The following is a 7,039-nucleotide window of genomic DNA, read 5'->3' as shown; positions in this document are numbered from 1 at the left end:
AATAAGAAACAACGAACAATAAGATTAAAAATCACCTATAGAAGAAATGACTATTAACACACATGATGTTTATTGATGGATCTAAATGAACATAAATGTTGAAGAGTCACATTGGTGTGGTTGTGAAGAAGAGGTTCTAGAGAGGGTTAAAATAGAGATTTGGGTTAGGGCGAGGTGAAAGGAATCCAAAATCAAGAATTAAGAGGATTTAGAGAGTAGGAGGTGATTAAATGTGTGTGAGATGGGTCACTATAAAATGGAGATTTAGGTTAGCTTGAGGTGGGTCACTATGAAATATTTATGAGTTCAAATTATGCAATTTTCTTAGGTTTTTAATTCTTTTTAAAATTTGACGAATAAAATGAAGAAGATATTCAAAATCTAGAAATCATCTTTTAGTGATCAATTTATTCATCTCTAAATTGGTCACGAAGTTGAATGTTACATGTCAGGGAAAATTGATGATGTTAATTACACTTGAACGGAAAGGAAAAATACAATAAATTTTGAAAAGTATAAGAATGTCAATGGTTCTTTTTAAAACAATTATAATAAAATAAACCCAAATACAAGATACATGAAAAATGGTATTAATCCAATTAAAAAATAGGTTTAGAAAAACCAAAAAGAGAATGTTATTTTACAGTCATCTTTTTCTATAAATCCTGTAATATTTCACTCTACAATGTAGTTCCAATTTAGGATCTTTTGGATGATGTTGTGCATGAAATTGCTTGCGAAATACAATTTTAGGAAAAAAAATTCTAAGTTCAAAATCATAATGTCACAAAAACGTTATGCCATAGTTTGTAGACTGTCCACATTTTTGAGATAGTGAATTAACTTCATTGCCCCACCTGACACTACTTGGACTGTCTATGGATTATATAGCATATTTTCAACGGTATGTACTTATGCAAAGTTTCAATTATTCCATATATTTGACAAATCCAGACCAAAACTATAGTTTTTGAATTGAAAAAGTTATATAGCAGAGTTTCAACAAAATTACAGTGTTATTAAAACTGATAATCACATATCTTGAGTAGATAACATATATCTAACACCATTTTCGATGCCATAATTCAGATACAAAATAAAAGCAACAATTTATTTCATAAAGCTAATAAATATTTCCAATAGTTAAACATACATGGACAATATTGACATAAACAAAGTTTCTAATAGTCACCCAAATCATTTTGGCATAAATTAAAATAGGTATAAGAAGTTTATAGATGAACAGGGAAAACCTTAAGAAACAGGCCTACGACACAATGGGCATGTGTTAGAGCTACGGAGCCACCTTATTATACAATCTTGATGATACATATGACAGCAAGGTCTAGGCAATTGAATCACTTCTAACCCAACAGGAAATTCTTCAAGACATATGGTGCAAGTAATGCTGTTTCCAGAGCCTGATTCTCCTTCGCCAATCCTAATTCTTCTTACCCTCCGATTGTTGGAATTTTCACGAAAAATCATGTGATCATTTTGAGTATAAATGCGCATGTCCCAATCCTCATTAAGAAAAGGTGGTTGGTTGTTGTCACCTCTCCTATGACGATACATTTCATAGACACGTCGGATAGCATTCCACCGAAAAGTCAAAATTATACTATCATTATCCACTTCTCCTTCTCCTTCGACACGTTGTTGGTCCATGGCTATTCTTCTTTGAAGTGATTCTTGCACTATTGATGAAAAAACAATAATAAGTAAACAAATGTTAATTGGATTTATTTCAATATGCTCAATGAGGTAGAACATATATAGTTGTTTTAAACATGCCTTTTGATCCTTGTCAGTAAACAATTTTTTAGTCCTTACAAAATATATGTCACTTCTTTTTTTTGGTCTCTGATCTTTTGTTGTAGATCTTGCATAATTCATTTATATTGAAATTAATCGGTATAATATGTAAACTAATGGAATTTAGTCCATCAAATATTGTAGTGTCATAAGGACTAAAGAAACAACATTATACTGCTTTACCCGTATCTTCATTCAAAATCTTAAGGCATTAGGTATATGAGTCTACTCGATTATATATCTCATATTTTATCCATTCATTATTAATAGGAATAAACAACCACACTTGAAATTAAGAATTACCCCTTAAATCTGTGTTTCTACATACTATAACACAAATTATTCCTCCCTCACTAAGCCAACCCAATGTTTTGACACCACTTGTTCAACAGTTTGAAGGAGTGTCGAGAGCGACAATGGGTCAATACCCCATGAAACCACAAGAGAGATAGAGAAATTGAGATACTCCACATATCCATTTAAAAACTTAGGATCTTAGGTATATGCATCACCTTTCTTAGATATCCTATCTTTTTCCCATTCATAGTTAGTATGGTACTTAAATCCTCACACTTGAACTTAACAATCTCTCCTACAAGTACAAGTATCCCAATTTTATAGGAGGATACCACATTGAGTATGGGAAAGCACATAGAAAAACTAACAGATCAATGTTCCCAAATTATAAAAGAGGAAGACACCACACCTCTTCCAAAATCATAAGGTATTGGATATATAAGCCAATTCTCTTGTATATCCAACTTTTTATACATTCAAAATTGATGTGGAACTAATTACTAACACTTTAACCTAAAAATTACATCCATCATAACCTCATCTCTAACACAGAATCACACATTGAGTCAATTGAACAACCAATTATCAATAAGACAAATCATTGAGATTGTGTTGGAGATATGATCCTAGGGAGAAAGGGTAATTGAAAATCTGAGAGTAGAATCTTAAAAAGTATTATAGTGTAAAATTACATATGAATATTTCACAATGAGTTTATAGAAAAAAATATTACCTTATACAAATTTTTGTTTTTGATAGTATTACTTACGCACACAATTATATTCGTTTTAATAAGATCTTAAACTTGAATATCATCAATACATATGATTTTAGAATTTAGGAAAATCACAATCAGTATAGTTGCATAAAAGTTTCAAGGGCGATCACACTAAATTTGATCAATTATGTATTTAATGTAAAATGAATAAAATAGATTTTATCCCTTACCTAGCCTTTTCCTGAAATCGACAACGATGGTGTTCGTCCTTCCTTTGAGTGTTAAGACGAAACTGTTGAAATCGAAAATATTGATGTCTATCCTTTTTGAGTGCTAAGATGAACCTGTTGAATACCAATAAGAAGAATTTTGCTTTAGAGGTAAATGGGTATACAATAAATGAAATTTATTTTCTAATGCGTGTGTTGCCACACGTCATTTCAACTTTTTTCCCGAGAAATAGAGATAAGTGAAATATAAGAAACGAAGAGAGAAAACAAGATTATGAATTACTTACAAACTCGAAGCTTTGATTTCTACTGTTCAGAATCACTATAATCCTTTTCAATGGAAAGAGGATGAGGAAGTGTGGTCAAGGTATGAATTTATCAAATATAATTTTGTTTGAAAGGAATGAATTATGAAGAGGGGAGAAAATTACACGTGTATAGAAAGAAAAAAAGACTGACAAATAATAATTTATGATTGGTAGATAACTTGTCACCTTTTTCTTAATTCATTTTTTCTAATAGTTAAAATGCATTTTTTTCTTAAGTCATTGTGAAGAGGATACAAGGATGTGCACCTAATTATTCCCTTTTTAATCTGATTTTTTATCACGGGAAAATATTTAAAGATCGCTATTAGTATATGGAAGACGAATGCTCGGCTAGAATGAGGTGAACACATGATGTCTGATTATTTAGGGAACCAAACAGGTGTGCACCCGATTATCCCTTTTTTGACCGACTATAACTACGAAATTTAAATGCTATTATCTTTATGTCTTTTTTATGGAAGACGAACTCTCGAGTTAAAACGAAATGTACGTCCCATGTTCGATTATTCGGGGAATAAAAGGGTGTACATCTGATTATTACTTTTTCAACCGTATTTATTTATGAGAGTCAAAAATATTTTTAAAATAAAATAAAAATAGTTAGAAAGTGAAAAAATGATAAATAAATAAATTAATTAAAAGGAGGGGTGCAATTCCTAAACACAAGGGTGTAATTTAGTTTTTTTAAGAGTCAATGGGCTTTTTAGCCCAATTGTCCAAAAATAGAAAACAAAATGTAAAACAAACAACAATAATGTTATCACAACATCACAACTATATCAACATCACTAAATATTACATCAACTTTACAGCAAAAATATCATGAAATCTTATAATAAAACTAACAACACGCTAACATATGTATTTTAATGAGTAATAAACACTTACATATTTTTTTTTACAAGAAAAAGAAGATGGTGTGAGGTTGAAGATGCAATTGGTGGAGGTTTTTGTGTAGTGAAAGTGGTGGTTAGTGTTTTTTTTTGTGTGAAAAGTGGTGGTTGATGTGAGGTTGGAGAAGATGAAGACTAGTGAAAATGGTGGTGTTTTTTTTGTTTGTTTTCTAAGTCTCTCTAAGTGCTCTCTTTCCACTCTCCAACCTCCTCCACAAAAGATCATAAGTTAACTTATATAGTGTCAACTTAGGGTTCTTGTTTTTTTAGGGTTTTTCTTATGAAAAAGTTTGGAATATTTACAAGTGTTTTAAGCGGAAGACGAATACTCGGACTTGTAAGCTATTATGACTTGGATTCAAATATTCGAGACTATGACTGCACATTAAACACAAATCGTCCTTTTTAGTCCATTTTATTGCAAAAAATAATATGTGTTTTAGACTTGCAAGCTATTACGAATTTGGTTTAATACTCGGGACTATGATTGAACATTACACCCAACTAGCCTTTTTCAATACATTATTATTGAAAATGGTCAAAGTACTTAAGTTAGTATTTTGGATATTATTTGAGAAAAGAGCTTGATGTTTGGTCAATCGTTTCAATTTGTGTTGCGAGATGAATTATGAAAATGGTTTTGAAATAGTTTTGAAAATGATTTGAAAATGGTTGAAGAATAATTAAGGGTGAATTGTAACGCAAGGTCACGAATTGCATGATGAGGGGCGCGAATTCTAGAGTGGTGACGCGAACTCTAGCGCAATGGCGTAACATAACGCCACAAACATATCGAATTGCAAATTACACATAGAACACAATAGAGTAAGAGGATAGAAGCGCATACAAAAATAATTACAGCATGCAACCATCCAGTTGAATCAAAAAAGTAAACAAAACTGAAGCGCTCACTTATCAAGATATCACAACGCGATGACACAAATCGATGTCGCGTAACGTGAAGACGTGCGATGCAAAGCTGCTAAATGCATAATTTAAATTCAAATTAAATGTAACGAAAATTGAATCATTTTATGTCAGCATAAATCGAATCATAAATTGCTAACGCATAAGCGCGGTTATCGCAAATAAATCAAAACGCAACAAAACATAACATCGCGAAAGAAAAAGTCACATGTTGAAAATGCAAAGTGCCGAAAAGAAAACTGAAAATTGTTGATATGCCAAACCATCAAAAGCGCATATGAAACTAAATAAAATGCGACGATAACCAAATTGAAAATGTCGCCCGTAAATAAAATACAAAACAACCATGAAATTGCTAATGCAAGTGCAGTCATTGCAAACAAAATAAACACGTATAAATTAATGTTGACGAACAAAATTAACCTGAATACGCATGATTTTTCAGATCCAATTTCGACACAACGTCGGACAAGAAACAACCATTCATAACTGGATATTTACATGAATATGCTAAAAGGAAAAAAACTACAACAACATTACGACATGCAAAACATGTCAAACCTGCAGATTGAATCGACTCAAATTCTCCGCAGTGAAAATAAGCAAACATCACGCAAATAGTCTCGGTTATAACATTATTACAACGGTGTTACAAAGCACAATGACATCAAAATGGAAGCAAACTAGCAGCAACACAACAACATAGAATAAGCATTGGACCAAAATTAAACTTAAAATAAAACAGAACTAAAAAAAGAATCAAAATCAAATGTTACCAAACTAATCACACATAGTTGCTGCAAGGAAACTTGTTGTCGTAGTTGTGGAGGCTCTGATGGTGTTGCTGCCAGAAAACGAGAGCGAAAGGTGGGGGCCAAAGTTTGAGGTGTTGGTCGGAGTTGTTATTCAGTATAGCATGACTGGAACAGTGTTCGTTGGAATGTTGTGTTTCACTCACTAAATAAGAACTTTTTAAATTTGTTGAAATGTTGTGTTTCCCTTTCTTCTCTTTTTTGTTTTTGTTATTCTTGTTTTTTGAACTTTTTCTATTTGGTGAGATAATTAAATGAGGTTGCCAGCGGCTCCTTTTCATCTGTGGCTAAGATATATATATATATATATATATATATATATATATATATATATATATATATATATATATATATATATAGAGAGAGAGAGAGAGAGAGAGAGAGAGAGAGAGAGAGAGAGAGAGAGAGAGGAGAGAGAGAGAGAGAGAGAGAGAGAGAGAGAGAGGAGAGAGAGAGAGAGAGAGAGAGAGAGAGAGAGAGAGAGAGAGAGATGCCTCATGTGTGTATTCATTTATGGTAAGAGAGTGAAATGTGAGGATTTTATTAATGGTGTACATTTGGTAACGTGAAGGAGGTTTAAGGTTGTTATGGATAAGAACTTTTCATGTTATTTCTCACTTTCTTTTTTTCTTATTCATGTTGAGAGAGAGAGAGGGAGGGATACCAAATGTGAGATCTTTGTATATGGAAATGGAGCATTAAAATGAAGAAAAAAAAGTGGAATGTCTTTTTTATTTGGGTGGAGAGTTGAAAGAGGATATAGGGAATTGATGAGTGTCTACATGAAAATGAAAAAAAGTTATCTCTGAGTTATGTTTGAGCTTCATCTTTTTTTTTTCATCTTTTTGATTTTCATTGTAATTGTGAGAGATCTATGCGCCGTTGGTATGAGTTTTTGCTTTACGAGTTTTCTTTCCCTCACTAGCCACAATATATTAAGTATATATAGTATGAGTCTAGGGTTCCATTTTTACATTAATGCCCATAATACCCTCTTTATATTCTTGGATGACAAAAA

The 7,039-nt window shown here is 31.9% G+C and overlaps 1 long non-coding RNA gene across 1 annotated transcript; it reads right to left on the bottom strand.

Moving 5' to 3' along the window:
• Window positions 1-1,084: 1,084 nt before the first annotated feature.
• LOC127106607 (uncharacterized) lies at window positions 1,085-3,485 on the bottom strand. Its single transcript, XR_007795428.1, has 3 exons — window positions 3,348-3,485; window positions 3,061-3,174; window positions 1,085-1,697 (listed from the first exon to the last, which is right to left on the bottom strand). It is a non-coding gene; the product is annotated as an uncharacterized LOC127106607 (long non-coding RNA).
• Between the last annotated feature and the right edge of the window lie 3,554 nt (window positions 3,486-7,039).

The sequence above is a fragment of the Lathyrus oleraceus genome, chromosome 7, assembly GCF_024323335.1.
Source record: "Lathyrus oleraceus cultivar Zhongwan6 chromosome 7, CAAS_Psat_ZW6_1.0, whole genome shotgun sequence".
In the NCBI taxonomy this organism is placed as follows: Eukaryota; Viridiplantae; Streptophyta; class Magnoliopsida; order Fabales; family Fabaceae; genus Lathyrus; species Lathyrus oleraceus.
This window is presented reverse-complemented; position numbering and strand designations above follow the sequence as displayed.